The sequence below is a fragment of the Haliotis asinina genome, chromosome 16 (assembly GCF_037392515.1).
Source record: "Haliotis asinina isolate JCU_RB_2024 chromosome 16, JCU_Hal_asi_v2, whole genome shotgun sequence".
Classification (NCBI taxonomy): Eukaryota; Metazoa; Mollusca; class Gastropoda; order Lepetellida; family Haliotidae; genus Haliotis; species Haliotis asinina.
In genome coordinates, this window is record NC_090295.1 from 30142212 (window position 1) to 30164306 (window position 22095).

General features: G+C 41.0%; 1 protein-coding gene across 8 annotated transcripts in view; it reads right to left on the bottom strand.

The window, feature by feature from the left end:
- LOC137268921 (myogenesis-regulating glycosidase-like) overlaps positions 1 to 20088 on the bottom strand; it is a 92498-nt gene extending 72410 nt beyond the window's left edge. Inside the window, exons 1-3 of one of the 8 annotated variants that reach the window (XR_010955049.1) lie at positions 20010 to 20088; positions 2621 to 2678; positions 1951 to 2084 (exon numbers count right to left, since the gene is read on the bottom strand). The gene's annotated coding sequence lies outside the window, so the exon portion shown is untranslated. Of the gene's footprint in view, positions 1 to 1950; positions 2085 to 2620; positions 2679 to 18761; positions 19838 to 20009 lie in introns of those variants that run through there. The other 7 variants (XR_010955050.1, XM_067803530.1, XM_067803531.1 and 4 more) reach the window with 7 other exon arrangements.
- Positions 20089 to 22095: the final 2007 nt, after the last annotated feature.

Genomic DNA, 22095 nt, shown 5'->3' on the forward strand with positions numbered 1-22095 from the left:
ATAGGACTGTCACCCTCACGAAAAAATATTCGCTGTGGTTACATGTTATTCGTTCTGTTGTTGAAAAAAAGTCGAAATATCATTCCTTAATTTATTAAAAAATCGAAATAGACTTGCAAACTGAGACAAATTTAAAATATGCAGGAACAAAGTAATATCATCAGTCAGAAAAGTCAGAAGACATTGTGGATTGAAAATAATTAAAATAATAAATATTCCAAACGGTACTACAATGGTGGCGTCTAGTCAAGACGCGCGCAGTGGGCGAACTGGGGGCGCATTGGGCGAGCTGGCTAAAGCGCTAGGCTAGTGATCCAGCGAGGTTGAGTTGTCAGGATCGAGCCCACCTGTGACCGGCTGTAAAAGCCTTGGAGTCAACATTGTGTGCAGACTCTTTCAGTGTTGTCACAACCCCTAATGTACAGTACACGACACTGTGCACGTAAAAGATCCCACGAATTCATTGGTATATGACCAGATTGTGGCCACAAAAATACGTGCAAACACCTAGTTGCAGGTACAGCAAGGTGCAGTGAACTTGGGCAAAGTACTGTGACCATGTGCCCCAGTCCACCCAGCTGTGAATGGGTACCTCGTCAGGATGAGAGAGCCTCAATAAACACGGTGCACCAAGTGGCATCAAGAGTTATATACGATGTGCTGTTGGGATTGACATCCAGTGATCGAGAGGAAAATACCAGCGCCTTGAGCATGTACTGGTGCGTGGATATGTGCGTTATATAAATATCCTATATCATAGATCATATCACTATCAAATATATGAAAAAGCAAACCGAAAATGTGTTGTTTCTGCTAATTGTATCAAGTAACATTTTCTATGATGACGTTGAACATATTACCCTGAATGGAATTATCGTTGATGAGACGAAGGTGAAAATCCCGATGCTGAACTACAACTAATGCTACAGGACAAGGTCGTATAGGAAGCGAACTACTAAAATTAACAGCGACTACCCTATTTCATATTCTTAACAAGTTTTTCAAACTTATCTCTGCTAAATTTATGTTTCCCGACATTCTGGAAACAAACATCAGTGCGCCAATTCATAAAAAGGTGATGTACATGGATGCTGAAACTGTAGATCTGTAACAGTTACAAGTTGAGCAGCCAATTTTTCTTAAAAGAGTAGTTGATATTTTAACCTCAGAGTTTTGGTAACTTTCAGGTTTCAGAATTTGAATTGAATCGATTTTGATTCGAATCCCGATCTTTATTTCTTTTTCCAAATTCGGGATTTTTCTTTTACAGATTCGGCACGTGCATGGGGTATTCGGTATTGTAACCCTTAGTATGCCTTTCTTTTACACATTTGGAAATCGGGACTTCAGGTTACGCAACTGTACTCTTTGCACCTTCACCCTTTAAACGTATCTATCCTCGGCGTTGCCGTCCTCCGGAGATAGTCAAAAACACATGACGCGCCCCACCTTTGCTTGCATGCATGAGCTCTCGTTGAAGAACGAAGAAAGACCAACACAGTCAATAATTTGAAACACACTTTAAAGAGGAATTCTGCGAGGAGGAAATCTGTTTTTTTTCTAATTCTGGTAATTATGTGTATGACGCATTCCTTCTTACTGCTCATGTGAGAATTTGAAATAGACAAATCTGAGGGCAAAAATGCATTAAAAACAAGATAAGGTCAATTAAGCAAAGCTTGTTTGTTCTGTAATTCTGGTAATTGTATTAAACACTCCTCCTTACTGATTATGGGGTGTGATTGTAAGACGTTTATCCATTCTACGAAGCCAACTATGGGCTTTGTTCATTCAGAAACAGTACATAACATCCGCACCTCACAAAGGAGAATTGCGTTAAAGACACCGCCTATGTGACATCAAGAAGCGAGTATTGATTCCCTAAAACATAAATATCAAAAGACCATAGATTAATTACTGGAATCTGAATCATAAACAAAGAAGTCCTACCATGGGTGTTATCTGCTCAAGAAGTATGCAATTTCAATGCGGTGGTGTGAAGAAGTTGCTTGGGAAGAAAGAAGAACATGAAGATCTGTGTATTTCGTCTACATTGACGACGTCTTTCGCATCATCCAGAGGGACTGTATTGCAACAGGACAGAGCGATAGAGACAATATGATAAAAGAAGGTACCAAGAAGTATGCCAACATCACTCCTGAATCCCGTAGGTTATTCAAGTCTTCCTGCATCCAATGCCAGCAGAAAACGAAAAAGGACAACTACGCGGAAGTTGTTATTCTCCCCATCATCTCTAAGTTCACATGCTCAAATCAATTTGATTGGCATGCAATCCATGTGTGAAGGCAAATTCAAATGGATTATGCATTGTCAAGAGCATCTCAAGTTCTGTGTGCTGAGACCGTTGACCACCACGAAGTAGTGTGTCAGTTTGTCGACATCTTCTTGTTCATTGGTGCACCACCTATCTTGCAGAGTGACAGTAGTTCATAGTTTACTGCTGTTGTCACTGAGGAGGTGTCCCTGATGTGGTCTCGCACCATGATCATGGTAACCCCAATCCCAAGGTTCCGTCTGGCAACAATACCAATGATTGGACCATGGGACTCAAGGTTGAAGATATGTCTACTGAAAACCCCCCAAAAAAAACAAACCTTACCTCCTTACTCTCAGCACTTCAGTTTGGGTGGACACGGCTTTGTTGAGTTCGGATTGAGCTGGATTCAAGAGGTGCCACATAAGCAGATGCAATTGCTACATGGCTGGTAGAAATGTAACTCAAGGTGTCATTTTGTTGTCAGAAAGAAAATTGAAATGATCTCCAAACATGTCCATGATTCTTTTCCATGTTTACATCAAACATGTATTATGTTGAATGTAGATATCACTGTAGCAAAACGTCACCATCCTGGTAAATACAAAACTCTTTTTTTTCACATCTTCTTGGAAGAGTGAGTGAGTGAGTGAGTTAAAATTTAATGTCACATCGGCAATATTTCAGCCATATCGTGACGGGAACGGAACATTAAAATGGAATATATGAGTATTATAACAATTAGTCGACGAAGGACAGTAAAACAACTAGAACATCACAGAAATGAATGTAAAACTAGTAGCTATGCCTAAAACAATTTATCTATAGAGGACAATACAATATAAAACCGGGCTATAGATTGCCAACAACTGAAGGTAGATCACCATACTAGGGACCATGGGGACTTACAGTACTTTTGCTACCTGCATGGACCCTAGCTGGATTTACATCATCCCCTCAGCCGTCAGCAATTTCGGAAATCTAGCCATACAATAAAAATACACTTATACTACCATTAAAAACGTGGAAATTTAGAATTTACTTTGTATGTTTGTGGACTTACGTACCCTCTCAGGAGGACAATAATTTTACAATACTTCAACCCCCTTTGAGGGTACAGCCACCAACAATTCAAGTTACTAATTCAAACTACCAGTCATTAAAATACATCTATTTACAGAAACATATTATTCAAAATTCAACCAAAAAATCAATTTCTTTTACAAAACCTATAATTAAATGAGAATTAACGCTGGTAAAAAGATCCTTAATTGTTTTAACTGTAAAATACTTATCCCTTGTGATGGAGAATTCAACACAGTCAAGCAGAATATGCTTGACCGTGACTCTCTCATCACAAGGGATACAAAATGGAGGATCTTCACCTTTTAACAGGTACGCATGAGTGTATCTAGTGTGGCCAACACGACATCGTCGCAAAATAACCTCTTCAAATCTGGACTGACAACCCAAGTGGGTATAACCAATGTAAGGTTTTGTCTCATGTAATTTATTGATACCCACTTGGGTGTCCCACTTCTTTTGCATCAGATCACGGATATAAGATCTAATGGTGGCTTTGCAATCACTATAAGGAATAAGAAGTGGTGTCACAGATTTGTTGAGTGCTGCTTTAGCAGCAAGGTCAGCCAGTGTGTTACCAGAAATGCCTACATGGCTGGGTAACCAACAAAAGACGATGTCGTATTGGCCAGTAGCAAGATCATTATACAATTCAATAATTTCTATTAAAAGTGGATGTTTGCAAGAAATATTTTTAATAGCCTGAAGGCAAGAAAGAGAATCGGAATAGATTATATATTGTTTACGTTTCGGGTGTCTTTGAATATATTTGAGAGCTGTTAATATGGCGTTAGCTTCAGCTGTAAAAATAGAACTATTATCTGGTAATCTAGAAGATATTGTTCTGGATCCAATGACAGTGGCACAAGCCACTGCGCCACCGTCCTTGGACCCATCTGTAAATAAAGGTTTGTAATTGCTATATTTATGCTTTAATTGATGATATTCTTGTTTATATTGTAAGTCATTTGTTTCTGATTTTTTAAAAAATGTTAATGTTAGGTCAACTTGTGGCCTAACCAACTGCCAAGGAGGAGAAGAAAGAAGACGGGAAGGCGATATACTTTCCAGCTCAATACCGGCAGAAGAAATAAATGGTTTAATTCTGTGCCCAAGAGGTGGAACAAGAGAAGACTTTTTGTTATACAAATCCTCATAAAGGGGAATGAACACACAGTTATAGGCAGGGTTAGATTCATCAGAATATAATTTAGTAGTGTATTGTAAAGACAATTTTATACGACGTTGAGTATTAAGCCTTGATGGTGGACAGAATCAAGAAGTTTAAGATTGCTGTTGCAGGCTCCACCATATACGATGGAACCATAGTCGAGTTTCGAACGTATGAGTGATCGATACAGGTGTAAGAGGGTTGCTTGATCCCCTCCCCACTTTGTGTTGGAAACAACTTTCAACAAGTCAAGAGCCTTCAAGCATTTAGTTTTAAGGCAGAAATGTTAAATGGGAGTCAAAGATTAGGCCCAAGAGCTTGGCCTCCTTTACAACTTTGACGGGAGTGCCATCTAGAGATAGTTCAGGGTCCTTATGTGGTTTATATTTTCTGCAAAAATGTATACAGTTAGTTTTGGATTTAGAAAATTTAAAGCCGTTTTTAAGACACCATTTATTTATTTTGTTTAAACACAACTGCAGTTGTCGTTCAATAGTATGCATATTTTTCCCACGACAAGAAATATTAAAATCATCCACAAATAACGATCCATCAATTGAATCGTTTAAAACTTTTGATAAACTGTTTATCTTTATGCTAAAAAGTGTGACAGACAAAATACTGCCTTGTGGAACACCCTGATCCTGATTGTAATGATCAGACAGGGTAGAACCCACTCGAACTTCAAACTGTCTGTCCTTTAAGAAATTTGCTATAAATTGAGGTAAACGACCTCGCAAGCTGTAGTCATGTAGGTCTCTTAAAATACCATATTTCCAGGTTGTGTCATATGCTTTTTCTAGATCAAAAAAGATAGACACAGCATGTTGTTTATTAATTAGTGCATTTTTAACAAATGATTCTAAACGCACTAAGTGATCGACAGTACTTCTGTTTTTACGGAAACCACACTGTATATCAGTTATAAGGTTATTTGTTTCCAAGTACCAAACTAGTCGATTGTTTATCATGCGTTCCATGGTCTTGCAAACACAGCTAGTTTGCTAGTGAAATAGGTCGATAATTGGACGGATCCGTATGATCACGTCCAGGTTTAGGTATTGGTACTACTATGGCGTCACGCCATGACGGAGGAAAGTTACCCGATGTCCAAATATCATCAAAAATATTGAGAAGAGTTTCTAGGCAGGATTCCGGTAAGTGCTTCAGGAGTTGATAATGTATGTTATCAGCTCCTGTAGCAGTATCATGAGCTTGATCAAGTGCAGTATGAAGTTCATGAATAGAAAACGTTTCATTATAATCTTCCCCATTATCAGAATTGAAATTAATAGTTTTCTTTTCTTGTTGTGTTTGATATTGCTGGAATTTTGGTACATAATTTGAAGAGGAAGAGTGTTTAGCAAGGGTTTCACCTAGTTTATTAGCAATATCTGATTTATTAGTAAGCAATTGATCTCCATGTTTAAGATGATGGACAGTCAGGGACGAGAAATTTCCGCGGATCCGTGGAAATCCGCGGTTTTTTACATCCCCAGGGTCATTTTTCTGAAACGTCTAAATATATATACAGTGTTAATATTGATTTTAGAAGCCATATTTAGTGTGTAAAATGCCAAAATCCCAGGAGCTTCCGGGGAGCTTTGCCCCCCTGGGCCCCCGACCAGGCTCCGCCCTGGACCTGGCTGGGGGCCGGTTGCCCCCAAACCTCCGACTAGTTTTCAGCTGTAAATGAAAATTTCCATTCTCATCCCTGGACAGTAGATTTAGTACCTTTACCATTGATTTTCTGGACCATGTTCCACACCTTGGACATGGGTGTCCGAGAATTTATTTTGGACACATAATTTTGCCAAGATTCGCGTTTGTTTTGTTTAAAAGTATGCCGTGCTTTAGCATTTAAAATCTTAAATTTATTTAAATTATGCACCATAGGATGACGACGGAAATAATGTTCAGCTTTCTTCCTTGCCTTCCTAGCTTGTTTGCACTCATCGTTGAACCATGGTTTTCTTATGTGTGGAACTACAGAGGAATTTGGTATACACGCATCAGCTATGGAATTCAATTCATCAGAAAAAGATTTAATAGCATCAGGAACGTCAATAAAACGTTCGGGTTTAGGTTTTTCAGCACACAGTGTTTCATATAAAGCCCAGTTAGCCTTTTCAAAATTCCGCCTTGATGATGGAGGAACATCAGATGGAGTTACGGCTTTTAATATAGTAGGAAAATGGTCACTTCCACACAGGTCATTGTGGACTGACCATTCGAAATCATTTAATAGTTCGGAATTTGTGACTGACAAGTCGAGAGCAGAATAAGTCCCTGTACCAGGGTGTAAATATGTGTTGGAACCATCATTATAAATACATAAGTCATTGTCCTCCAACAATTTACCTCTAGTGTTTGTATTTACACTACCCCAGAGTGGGTTGTGCCCATTTAAATCTCCCATTATAATACAGGGTTTCGGGAGCTGATCATATAGAGCTTGAAGATCGGTTTTGGCAAAAGCCGAAGATGGTGAAATATAAAGAGAGCATAGCGTAAACGCTACATGTAAAGTAATTCTCACTGCAACACCCTGCATATTAGTATTAAGTGAAACAGGGCTTTGAATAACGTTTTGTTTGACTAGAATGGATGATCCGCCAGTGGTTTTATCACCCGGAGGTGAAAAAGAATGATATGCATTAAAATGACGAAGGTCAAATGTATCTGTTTGTTTTAAATATGTCTCTTGGAGACATAACGCTGAAGGCGTGAAATCTTGGACTAATAGCTGTAATTCATGTAAATTAGTCCTCAATCCTCTGCAGTTCCACTGTACAATATTATTGGAATAAACTATCTTTTTTTTTGGGGGGGGGGGGGATTTATTGGGGATCTACCCCGCACTCTTTTGGAGGGCGACAAGCTATGTGCCCTAGAATGGACGTTTTCAGAAACGTCCATATCTTCAAGAGACCCATATTTACTGTACAATTGAAGTTTATTTTGTGATCCCTTAGTAGCTCTGCTACTGTGTTCTTTTAAAGCATCAGGCTTTGGCTTTGGTTTACTTTTCACCGTTTGTTGACTATCAGATGTTGATTGAGATCTTGAATGTGACTGAGATGATGATGATTTGTGATCAGAAGACGACTTTGAGCTACTAGGGAGTGGTTCCTCAGTCTGTGATGATATAGCAGGGTACAAAAGCTGTGGAGAATCGCAATTTACCCAAGTCAAGATAGTTTGGCAGCCTGTGGATGATTTTGTTATTTTAGAGCGTGACTCCAATGTTGTTTTTGCTACTGCAGCATAGCTTTCTGGAAGATCAGATCTTTTTACTATATTTTTGGCCTCAGAAAAAGAGATATTTTGAGTGAATTTGATTCTATTTATTTCCATTTGTTCTTTCCAAACAGGACATTGTTTAGAAAATGAGGAATGGTCGCCTGAGCAGTTGGTGCATTTTTTAAAATCACTGGTACAATCTTCCGTTGTGTGTGTCTTCTCACCACAGTGGGCACACACAACGGACAATGTACAAGTATTTACACCATGGCCGTACTTCTGACATTTAAAACACCTGAGCGGGTTCGGAATGTACACGTCAACCTTGATGTTGCAGTAACCAGCCCTCAATGATTTTGGAGCTGTCGGAGATGAAAAGGAGAACAGATAAGTATTGGTTGGAACACTTTCATTGTTTTTGCGGACTGAAAAGCGTTTGACGTCGAGCACACCTTGATCTTTCATTTCAGTCATGATGTCAAATTCTGGCATGTCAGAAACCAACCGATCACGGTCTCTGATGATTCCTTTGCTCGTCTTATGAGCAGATACGGTAACAGGAATTCCAACAAACGATTCTATGCTCATCAAATGGACTGACTGCTGCCGTTTCCCACACTCAACCTGCAGTGCACCTGAACGTAGCCGTTTAATGTTCTTAACTTCCCCGGCAATACCTTGAATACCTTTGGCAACTGCGAACGGGTTCAATTTTAGAGGCGTTTTATCAGCAGATTCGATCACAAGAAAGCGTGGCCAAAACTCAATTGATCTGGACGGTCGAAGGTCATTATCATCAACATCATTTTCAAGAGGACGTTTGGTTTTTTTTGTGGGGATTTCATAAGCCATATTTAGGGTTTAGATTTCATCATCCGAGCTCCCCACCCACCACGGAGTATCACAAGGACAATGCTAAACAAGCGGATCTCCAGCTTGCAGCACCAAGGATACCCGGATGATATACTCCAGCAGAAAAATTAAAAGATTAATAGTTCCACCAGATTGGCCCATGAGCCACCGCCTTCTGGCATACGACTCTAGGCAAAAACAAACATTAAGATCAAAACATTCGCCAAGTCTTTAGACATGTTATAATTTCGTAATTTTCTCTCAACAGTAAACAAATGTAGCACAGGGCTTGGCGTGACCAGCCGATTGGTCGAACCGGGCCTATTCGACCACCCGTCTAGGCGGAGTCAGGGCCAAAGTGGTGTATTGAGCAACAGGAACACGATTGCAGGCCCCTATTGCCCTCAACCACCAGGATCCCCTCCTCCGCCGACACAGGCCGCAACCCACGGCAAACGGGTTGGTGGACCAAATATCCCCCCGGGTCCACTACGGGGGTGTCGGCGAGCTCTTAGCGTGACCCAGCACCCACCACGAGGAGGTGGCTCGCCACGGGTGCCAAAACCGCGATGGAGTTCAAACGATTCACTAAATTTCCTCCAGCGCTTTTTCTTCTCCTTGGCAATTGGTTAGGCCACAAGTTGACCTAACACTGACAAAGTTTTAAAAATCATATACTAATGAATTACAATATAAACAAGAATTTGTTCAATTAAGACATAAATATAATACATACATGCATATTTACAGATGGGTCCCAGGGTGGTGACACAATAGCTTGTGCCACTGTCATTGGACCCAGAACAGTATCTTCTAGAATACCTGATAACATATACGACAAAATGTTATCGATGTCAACCTCTTCTTTATTGTTTGATGAGGTTCTTGAGAGGCATTTAGAAGTCGGTATTCTAATATACGACAAAATGTTATGGATGTCAACTTCTACCTGATCACAGCAGAAACAAACGCAATACTAACGGCTCTTGAATATATTCAAAGGCATCCTAAATATAAGCAACATATAATCTTTTCTGACTCTCTTTCTTGCGTCCAGGCAATTAAAAACTTATCTTGTAAACGTCCACTTTTAATAGAAATTATGGAGTTATATACTCAGTCCAGATGAAAACGCACCACTCACGAAATGTGGAATAGCTCCACGGATTCATATGTGAAGTATATACTTAGGATGCATTCGAGATAATGAATGATTTAAGAAGACATGTGAACATCATTCAATATCATTCACGATAACGTTAATGCGCGAGAGAGGTTTAACTGGTGTAGGGGTCAAAGAAGAAAGTCAATAACGGGTGTGACCGCCATTTGTATTGACACATGCGGTGCATCGTCGTCGCATGGAGTTGATCAGTCTCTGGATAGTGTTCTGAGGGATAGCACTCCACTCCTGAACAAGGGCAAACTCAAGTTCTCGGATGTTGTCCATCTGGCGTCGACTTGAAAGACGTCGTCCAATTTCATCCCATAAGTGCTCGATAGGGGCGAGGTCGGGTGCCAGAGCGGGATGTTCTGCTGTGCAAGGTACTGCATGGGCACCCTTGCAGTGTGTGCCCTAGCGTTGTCCTGTTGGAACGTGTGAACATCGTGGTGTTGGTTGAAGAACGGCACGACATGGTTCACCCTTCCTTTGCAGATATGGAGATTGGTTCTGTGACGATAGCTTATTTACCCCACACCATAACGCTGCCACTACCCCAACGGTCCGTCCGTCTGAACGACTCAGTCGGCGTTATACGTTCACCACGTCTCCGCCAAACATGTATACGGCCATCTGCGTTCCTTAAGCAAAATCGTGACTCGTCAGAAAAGATGACACTGTGCCATTGTCGTAGTCGCCAATTCTGGTGGCTGTTTGCCCACTGTAGACGCTGGTTTCGGTGACGATCCGTCAATATGGAGCCGAAATAAGGACGTCGTGCACGAAGGCCTACTGCTCTTAGACAGTTCCGTACGGTGTTTGGGTGAATGAATCCACGTTGTCCTTGGACTTGAGCAGCCGGTCTTGTCGCTGGTAGTGTTCAGTCTCGGATATGATCCCGTACGATCTGACGGTCCTGACGTGCCGTTGTCACACGTTGTTAACCCGCTCGAGGACGGTCCCGAGTGCTCCCCGTTTGCAGAAACCTTTGATGGAGTTTTGTGATCGTTGTGTGTGCGCAGTGTAGTCGTCTGGCAATTTCCCTGGTGCTGGCGCTATTTTGAAGCATGACTATGCCACGTTCCCGTTCAGGGGCTGTAAGTCGCGGCATCGTGTCAGCGTTTCACAGGTGTCAGTGAAGAAGTGAAATTTTATTCGGATTCACATGCTTTTAAATTTAAGACAATATGTGCACAAATTCAGAGTGAAATTCATTTTTCCCATGGTGTGCGTGCAAAATGTTGCGTTTTTGCGAAAAATTGCCTAGCGTTACAGTTAACATGAAATTCTCGCATTTCATGCACCTGGCATGTCGGGTGACGTCACTGTAGTGTTGTTGTTGTATAAAAATTATATTGAAGTTCATTTGAACTAAAGTATTGACCTTTTTTTCAAGTGGTGCGTTTTCATGTGTACTCAGTATATAATGAACTTGCTACTGGCCAATGCGTCATCGTATTTTGTTAGTTACCATGTCAAACCATCGATTACAGAAGTCTCGTTTCCTGTTTAACTGGTTCCGTCTTTTTGTGCAACTTAGTGTGATAACCAATCCAGAATGTTTAGACTCTGTCATTTAACTGGATGCATACATATTAATCAGTATGATTTGATAAGTCTATTGCAACACTAAGCTCCTTCTAATCCTTCCAATCCTACAGCGTGCTCTGTCGTTCAGCCTGCTCTGACAAACGGAAACCTGGGAATCGTGGGAATCTCAAAACGAGGCTCTACCGCTAGATAACTTAGTAATATTACACTAACCTCATTGTGCGTCACAGAACTACACTAAATAAGCATAAAGAACACATAACAGTTTTAACCAGTGAGCCAGGTGCATTGTGAATCATTTTACGATCTCATCAAACAGGGGCAGTTTGTGATTCCATAGTTAAGGTATGCTGCCAACACCTCGACATAAAGTATAGAAAGACGGTATTATTGAAGTTTAAAATTAAAACTCTCTTGTAAATACCATTTCCCTATGAAACAAGGAATTGGAATTCGGTTTAACCAGAGCTGTTTGTGGTGTCAATTTTCATTTTCACACGAGACAATTCGGATCGGCTGAAAAGTAGGCCAATGTCTGAATAGGTTAATGAGACTTATGTTTCGGTATGAAGCCACGTGGGCATTTCTGGGAACACAATGGCCGAGGTAGCTGCCAAGGTAGCACTCGACGAATCTGTGACACTTCTGATTCCATACCCAGACTATAAAGCTACATTTAAGAAGAAGACCCCCCCCCCCCCAAATGCCCAGCCCGAATCCGATTCTAAACAGAAAATTCAAATTCAGGACTCGAATCCGGAATGTGAACAAATAAACCAGATTGGGGATTCGAATCCCAAATGTTAACCCAAAAAAATCAAATTCGGGATTAGAACCTCGAATCCGTTTTCAACTTCATGTTGCCAACATCCCTGTGGGTCTTCTTCCGAACAATCGCTCTGTTGGCCGCTTCTATATTTCTATATACATGAGCTCACCTGATGAAGGTGTCTGAAATAACCCCAAACCGTTGTGTGTCAAAAATTATTAAAAAAGATTTATCCACGAAAGATCTTGGTCATATATAACAACTTCTAAATGCCGCTAAAAGACATTGTTTCTCTATTTGCACCCAAAAATATCATGGGACTCTATTATCGCGGTAGTTAATGTCGCCATCGGGAAGGACTACTGACATTTGACATTATATACATATTTTCAATTGACTGATGTTTAATCTTCATTTCTGTCAAACAATGTTCCACATAATCACAATTCATTCAACATGACTGCGGCAATACCGATTAAAGCTGAAGCAACTCTCTACTATCGCGGTATTGCCATTTTCGTTTCTGTAGCACACAGTACAAGCAAATGACACTGTTAAACGTTTACTAAGACAAGTAAAGAATCGAAATAGTTTCTTTACCAAAAATTATCAAGAAATTTCATTCACATTAGTAACACTATTAACATGTTTTTTAACCAAAGAATCTGAAACTTCGATTCATTTGGATAAAGGGTAACAATAACGTAACAAAATATTAAAAATATTATTTTACAGCCTTGAAACATACTTTGCAATTTGCTGCCGTGTGCGTCACTTCCTTTTATATATGCTGTAAATATGCGAATGATCTTCAAGCTGTCGCGCGATTACTCTTGACAGAAGGGAAAAAACGCCTAGGAACATTCATAAAATACTTGAATGAGTCAAACTCAAGTTTCAGATTCACTGCCGAATACTAGAGAAACGTAGCCTGTCTAGACAAATGGGTAATGTATAACTGTGCTCTCACAAACTGGAGCTGAAGATATTAAGACTATGTTTTCGTGTTCTGAATCAGATTTTAGCCACACTCACGTTCCCACCGCAAGGTCTTACTGACAAATGTTTTAGCTGATGTATGCAGTTTTGGTCCAGTTATCGCTTTTGATACGTTAAGCTACAGTTTAGTCGACCGTCGGGGTACCCCCGGACTCATTTATTACAATGTCATAACACTATGACGTCATCAACCTATGCCGCATCAGAAAGCCACCAGGATGTCTGGATATGGCATATTGTACTACAAGTGTTTCATACTTTACAACGACACCTTGATTTGATACACAACAACATCAGGCACGTTTGCGTGTGTCTACGGATATTTAAGAAAGGATGACTGCCTACGTCACATCTGGAAATCACGTTCTTGTCACATCAACACGCTGCTGGATATATAATTGGACATCAAAGACCCAGAGCTTCCAACAGATAAGGTTGGAATACTTGGTATGCCCCAACTGGTACACGTACCAAAGGAATGGAGGACACGTAATCATAGAACCATGCCCGATACACGGACTCCATCATACATGGGGATATACAGGATGCTTGAAGAGTACTTCGGATCAGTAGCCTACACTTCGATGTTTGCAGTTCACAAACAACGCTAACTCAGGGCAGTAACACGGACTTATTCAAACCTCGTATTAATATACTGTCATATATAGTGGTACCTGGTTCTCATATCATGTTTGTTCCCCTTACCAAAACAGGCAATGGTGTTCTGACGCTGGGACCGCTCAATACTTGTTGTAACAAACACAAACAATGTTGAACCAGTAAGACAAGCACTTTCATAGTGAACGAAAAAACAATGTACAAAATTGTTACATATGTTGTATACAACTGAGCCAATACAGCTCATTATTAAATGATTAGTACTCAGTATATCTTCACATCGGTAGGCATCTGTTCCTTGTAACAAATGTCATCGAATGTTGAATCAGTCGTGAGTGTGGCTCAAATACACCCCAAACCACGTCGACCCAATGATGACGCAGCAGGACGCAGGACGTTACACCTGGTCCATTGCCATTCCTGAAGGGAACATTGCTAAGCGTTGACAGGTGCATGTGATCATGATGGTTTTCTGATTCGTCGATCCAGATAGTCCCATTAGTATTCTGTCGGATTCACGTCGGGAGAACATGCTGGCCACGGCAACATAACAATAGCCTTATGCAGAAAGTCGTCTGTTAGCCTTGCTGTATGAGACTTTGCGTGATCATTTTGTTAGACAATGCTACATGGCTGTTGCTGGATAACCTTAATGGCAACACAGCTCGGCACAAAACTTTATACATATATCTTCGAGCATTCAATCTTGTTTTAGATCGCGCAGAGCTCACTCCACACCATTGTGTTTTAGGCTCCAAATGGTCAGGCTTGATGAACGCAGTCAGGCGCCAAGCGTTTACCTACTCGTCTGCGAGCACCAATCCGACTGTCATTACCGTGAAATTATAACCTGCTCTTGTGGGTGAATTTCACATGTCGCCAATCACGTATCTGCCGCTTGTCTGGTGGCTCTTGTCAAATGACAACTTCGGTTATGTCAACTTAAGCGTTGTCCATGTACCTTCACTAACTTTAAGGTCGCCGTTATAAAACGCTATCTCGATTGAATTGTCCGGCCGTGGTAATCAGTTTGTAATTGTATCATCTGGTTCCCCTAATGCTGGTCTTTAAACATACATACCATCTGGTCTCCCTAATGCAGGTTTTTAAATATATCTACCATCTGCACTCCCTTATATTGTTTTTTAAAAAATATATATACCATGTGGTCATCCTAATACTGGGGTTTAAAAGGGTATCTACCCTCTGTCCCCCAAATGCTGGTTTTCAATAAAATTTACTCTCTGGTGCCCCTAGTGCTGGGTATTACAAAAAAATCTACCATCTGGTCCCCCAAGCGCTGGGTTTTAAATATGTTTACTGTTTGGACCCCCAAATGTTGGTTTTTAAATATATATATACCATCTGGTCCCCCTAATGTTTTTTTTAATTATTATATATACCGTCTCGTGCCAACAGACCTTTTTAAAAAATGTGTATATATACATACTATTTGGTCACCCTAATACTTGTTTTTACATACGGTCTCCCTAATGCTGGTTCCAGATATATATTCCGGTCTCCCTAATGCTGGTTCTGTATATATGAGAATTAAGGAGACCGAAAAACACGTATATGCTTTATGATTTTTTTTTCACATCATTGTTTTTGTTGAGATCATTTAGAGTTACAATAAATCATTAAAGTCAGTAAAAGTTGTTTTATAACAGAATATACACTTGGTCTCCCTAATGCTATTTTTAGATATACTACTATATATCATCTCGTCCCCCTAATGCATGTTTTTAAATGTGTGTATATATACCATTTGGTGCCCCTAACGCTTGTTTTTAAACATATATAAAATCTGGTCTCCCTAATGCTTGTTTTTACATACGGTCTCCCTAATGCTGGTTCCAGATATATATTCCGGTCTCCCTAATGCTGGTTCTGTATATATGAGAATTAAGGAGACCGAAAAACATGTATATCTTTTATGTTATGTGTTTTTTGCATCATCTTTTTCTTAAAGTTTATTAAGATGATTTCGGGTAAAAATACACCAATAAAGTCAATAAAAGTTATTTTGTAACAGAATATACACGTGGTTCCCCTAATGCTGGTTTTTGCATACGGTCCCCCTAATGCTGGTTTCAGATGTATGTCAATGTCATTCTCTGCGATCTCACCTACTACCCATGATAGTCGGATATCACTCTATATCTAGGTAACAACAGGGTATTCATGGAACTCGCCAAGATTTGTCCGGCGTTTGTAAGTTGAACGCCGAAATTTTTAAACCTATCGGAGATATCCTCAAACTAAACGAGTTCAATGGAACACTGACGTTAATGACTGGGGAAAACACATCAGACTCTGTCAAGCTTGGAGAGAACTTTCGGGCTGAAATATAACTCCAAGACACCGCCACGGGTTCAAAATTATGGAGCCTCGACGTCTATCACGAACTGTGCCGTTACTGAGCTGAGCGTGACGGACAACGTTCAAGGCGAACGACCTTCCACACTGCTGATCATGGGAGCTGTGCCGGTTAAAATGGAAAAGCGCATCAATGCTGGAACAGAAGAGTTTTCTTCGTGGCAGTACAAGAAATTCACACGAGTCAACATCACGGAATTTCACCTTTCAGTTTTAGATATTATGCAATATCCTGTTAGTATATAATACCTCCGCGTCACACTGCACATAAACTATGACTCAATCTTCAAGGAACATCCATGTGATTGAGAAAATGCGCCAACCTAGTGACCTCTCATCTCGGGACATACGCGGATTCGACAAGCCCGGAATCGACAGCAAACTGTACACCATGCAACTCAAAAACATTTGTATAAAATGTAATTTTATAAAATTTGTATAAAATTACATAAAAAAACAAATGTATCGAAGTCCCTGGCGGATCTGGAGGCAGGAGTGGTCAGCAACACGCAGTACAAGCGCATCCGCAACAACGAGGATGAATGGCAGTATCCAGTGGCAAGCTGTTCGACCTGGCCGACATAGAAACCACAGTCTGGATTCTCAACATCACGCTCGGTTTTCACTGAAAAGAAAGACCACTACCTGACATTTTAAACCCTAGTCTAAGCGTCACCATCGCGTTCACCGATATAAGGGACACAGAGGGATTCGATGAACCTGGTATAGAAAACGCCTCATACGGATTGCACTTACAAAACAATGCCTGTGTACCAACGACGAAAAGTGATAATCGAATCTCATTTGAACTGGAGCATGAATATCATGCTTGCCTACACGTTTCTCGTCATAGTTGGTGTTGGCAATGCTGGCGAACTAAACAATAATGGGGTACTATTGGGGAGTTTTAAGCTTCTACAAAAGGGGACATATCTTTCTAGGATAGTCCCCTACAGACGACGTACAACTTCAGTATTTGGTTAAGCACACGCTGGTATGATCGCCATCAACATAAATGTTGTGACGGTTATTTATACAACCAGGAAAAGTCCCCACAACCAGTCCCCTCATGGTACATTTTACTTCTCACATTCTACTCCAGACGGTTTTTTTACCCGAGCATATGTACTTTAGCAGCTTAAGGTATATTCGTCAAATATCGACAGAAAACCTATTAAATACATGTACTGTTTCCTAAACGCAAGTACATGTACATATATTTTTCTTTCAAAAGAGGATTGTATCCGACTCTGGGTGCTAGATGCTAGAAACCATGAACGGTTTTCGTTTGCGACATATCAGAGAGACCCAGCATCAGTTGGAACGAGAACGGGACATCCGGCTCGGGTTACATAAAAAGTATCACAGAGCTAGCTGCCAGTGCTATCGATGGCGTGGACACTGCGCTCGCAGCAAACAGCATGGGGTTGGCTTATTATCGACCACAGAGGTCGCCCCCATCATCGTCGTGATAGACATTTTGGGACTTGTGGGAGTAGCTCTTAAATTCATATCACACTGACTGCAGCGGAATGTGATGATGAACGACGATATCAGGGTTCTAGCCAAAGCCAGGTTGAACACGATTAACGATCACGTTTCCACATCGCTCTGGGTCAGAAGAGCGAAGAATTCTGTCTGGTGTAAGCAGAATTCGCCAATTATCACAGAATGAAAAAAGAGATTCGAACCAAGATTCGGAAGTTTACCCCATTGCATCAGCAAAGACGATCATCGGACGGGGCAGACAACAAATCATTCAAACCTCCTCACCCAGAACAAAGACCTCCTAAAAGATGAACAATAAAGTGTTTTGCAGATATCAACACACTCATATAATCCACTTTATTTCTAAAGGGTGAGTTTGTAAAATACTCTTAGCATATATTGTTAAAACTTGTCACGTGTACGAATTACGAATTGATATCAAGGATTATATTTAATACTTGATATACGTGTTTATGTATATACGTAGGTGTGTGTGTTCATTCTTTTTTCCTCCTTTTTTTTACTGCTGATTTGATTTGAGTGGCAAGGTCCAGGCAAGATAGCTGCCTAACCTAACAACGACAAGAGGCGTTTTCCCGGCGTTGGTAAGACAAACAAGATAGCCGCTCAACCTAACAACGGCGAGAGACGTTTTCCCGACGTGGCTCGGGACAGGCAAGATGGCTGCCGAGCTTAGCAACGTTTATCGATATAGCACTCGTCAGCATTTAGACCCCGAGAAAAATGTTCTAATATTTTTCACATAATGTGTCGGATATTGAGTTAACCGTCGACATAGGATAAATGAGACTAACCTAACTATACTGAACCGCAAACGAAACGTCACCCTACCAATAATTTTGCCAGACATGTTTCATCTTAACTTACTATTTTTTCACTTGTTAAATGTTAGCTAGACATGGCTCACAGCCATTGTTCAGGAAAATTTGTTTTCAGCACCGAATCATTCACTGCTCAATAGTAGCTCAATAGTAGCGACATGCAGCGAGTATCATGGGAACACTTGGACCAAGCTTTGGGAACACTGAATGCTGGCATTTGTTCGAACAATATACCGCATGCAGCAACGAGTGCAAACGGTTGGAATCACACGTGCTTTGGAAGACCTGTGACAACGTTCAGGCAAAATCGTGAGATTGTGCACCATCACCTGCAAAATCGTTTCGATGGGGCTACGGAAACTGCAGAGACAACCTTTAGCAGTCACCAGAGACCAATCAGATAAGACCCAGTGCGGAAGCTTTTGAGGGAGAGAAACGTCAGATGTCATAGGCCATACCAGGGTCTGATCCTCACTGTTCGACATCCTCGTGCTCGTCTCCAGTGGGCCACGCATTGTCGGAATTGGCGTTACCTGAAGTGGCAGACTGTAGTCTCATCCGACGAAAGATGTTATTGCGTCTCGATGGCTGACGGCAGTCTTATGTGGCAGTTTTATGTGGTGACCACGCGGGGAGCATTTTGCAGATGATTGTGTTCTGGAAAGAGACTAGTGGGGAGGTCCGTGAATAATAGTGTGGGTGTTATTGCTCTCAATCATAAACTAAGCCCTATGGTGTTCCAGAATATTGCTTTTGGTAGAAGAAATGGTGTAACATCTGTCCGTTACATTCATCAAGCGCTGAGACCCGTCGTTGTGCCACATTTTGGTCGCAAACCTTTCAATGGCCTGCCCTCAGTCAAGACTGCAGTTGAACTATAGAACAGTTCAAGGACGAAATACTGAGGAGGTTCAGTGATGTGCGACCAAGGCTGACAACTGCAGCACCTCAATCGTATTACCGAGTCTGGGCGCAAGTTCCTATGGCCTTCAACTATCTCATCCACTCCATGTACAGACGATACAACGCTGTTGTCAACGCTCAAGGAGGCCATACACGTATATAGTTTCGGATCGCATTGTGGCGCCCCTGTCGTCAATTTGAATTGTAACTGTCTGAAATTCGCCTTTAAGTATTGATGATCAAACATGTGAATGATATCTTTCCGACAATTATTTTATTGTTTACATGAGTTAGAATTAAACTGATTACCAATTTCAAAAAGTGGTTTGAAAATAACTCATTACAGCTACAGTTGTACATAGCATCATATTATAGGCAACGTGAGCACGACTGCATACTCAGTAAGAGACTAATGCTTAGTCTCTGAATATATATTATTTTGATTGTAACAAACGAACTCATACAAATTGAACAAAACTCCAAAGAAAATAACCCGCGCTCCTCAGAGCGTACTAGTTGAAACTACTGTTAACAATTCTTTGCTGAATATCCATAAATAATTTCATTCGTTGTTAAAATTCGCGATGGGAAGTAACACCCCTTGCTGATTTTCATTCCAGTGCCCTGATTCTCTAATATCCGGCATACTATATGAAAAATATTGCAACACTCACCTGTTGATCGAAATGCTGTCGCGTGCAAACTCCAAAATGGCGACTGTCTGTACTATGGAATGTTCGCTAGACACCACGTGACGGGCATGTCATAGGCCAGCCACGTGACTTGCATGGGCACGTTCCCGCGCTATTGTGTGGTGATGTCGACAGCTGTCGGGCTGGGTTATGCATTGGCACGTTCCCGCGCTGTTGTGTGGTAATGTGGACAGCTGTCGGGCTGGGTTATGTTGATTGTGAAATAATTTTACACAATACCCTTTAGAAATAATGTTTAGTTGTTGGTGGTTTATAGTCCGTGTCATACTGTGTTGTATTTTGCCATGAAAATAGTCTCTCACGATACGGTATTACTACCCCCTTATTAAAGATAAAAAACGGAACTTTGGACTCGCATGGTTAAAGGGGCACTGATGCGGAGCAATTTCCGTGGACTGGTGGAAACTTTTGTTATTATTTTTCTCCCATTAGTACCCGGATGGTATCCCAGAATTCGTGACTAGTTCGTAACCTCTGCTGCGCAGTCCATATGCGCAAATGACAGTTAATTATAGACACATCCACTAAAGTGAAGTCATTTTAACTTCATTACAAATGTATTATGAAAACAAATGAAACACTTTGAAGGTTAATAATCTGCCGGTGGTAGAAATGGTAAAAAACTATAAGGACGGACAAATAACAAAGCCAATGTACGTCTCTATATTTTGTCTCATAACCCTGATTAGTTTATTGTCATATTTGTATAATTTTGAAAATAAAAGAACACACGGTCTGCTTATACTTACAGTAAATTTCTAACATGGTTGTGACATTTAAACATTGTGTAGACTGCCAATGTGGATCCTATTTCACACACATACGCGATCTAATGTGTTTTTTGTCATATAGATTCTGCTGAATGCTACAACAAATAAATTAAAACAAAATGCAAATAATGAATTTAAAACAGAGAACTTTTATAGCAACAATGCCAGACTACTACCTTGTTCAGCAATGTATCCATTCATATCCACATAAAAGAACGATATTCTTGCCGGGATCGAGCCCACCTGTGGCCGGGTGTACAAAACCTTGGCGTCAACTTTGTGTGCAGAGTCTTTCAGTGTTGTCACAATCCCTAGCGTGCAGTACACAACCCTGTGCACTTGAAAGAACACACGAATCCGTAGGTAGATGAACAGATGGTGGCCACACAAATACGCACAAACACCTAGTTGCGGGTACAGCACCGTGCAGGAAACATGGACAAAATACTGTGACTATATGTCCCAGTCCACCCAGCTGTGAATGGGTACCTCGTAAGGATGGAAAAGGCCACATTAACTCGGTGCGCCTGGTAAGGCTGCAACAGTTGTATGTTCCCCATGGAGTTGAGAAATTGAAATACGATGTGCCGTTGTGATAGACATACAATGATCGGGTGAAAAGAGTGCCCTTGAGCAGTTGAACTAACTGGATATCGGTGCTATACAAATATCTAGTTGTATTGTATAATATGTTATCACACACCCACTCACTCTCTCTCTCACTCTATCACACTTACACACGCTCACACACTCGCCCTTCCTCACGCTCTGTCACTCTCTCACTCTCACGTTCTATCACACTTACACACGCTCTCACACTCATATTTCCTCACGCTCTATCACACACTCTCTCAATCTAACTCACGCACACACACCCTCTTTCTCAGGCTCTACCACATACACCGTCTCTATCTGTCTCTCACACACTCCCTCTCTCACTAGCTCTCTTACTCTGTTCTACAAATATAACGCAATCTACATAGCCTACAGTCTATTAATACTAGGCAAGCGGATGTTACACCGCGTAGCGGAGAATGTTTAAATAACACATTAGGAATTATGAATTTTCAGTGAATAACGCCTAGCTTCAGGATGTTACCTGGATAGATTCCCCATTGTCTCAAGATTTCTCCGTAAATTTCCAAACGTCTCTTGTACAATGTCGAGCAGGTATAGTCGTGTTTGTCACGCTCGGAGAGATTCGTCATTGATATTCGTTGCAGTAATCACATGTGAAGCTATAATCGCTCACCATCGCCAGGACAGGAACAACTACA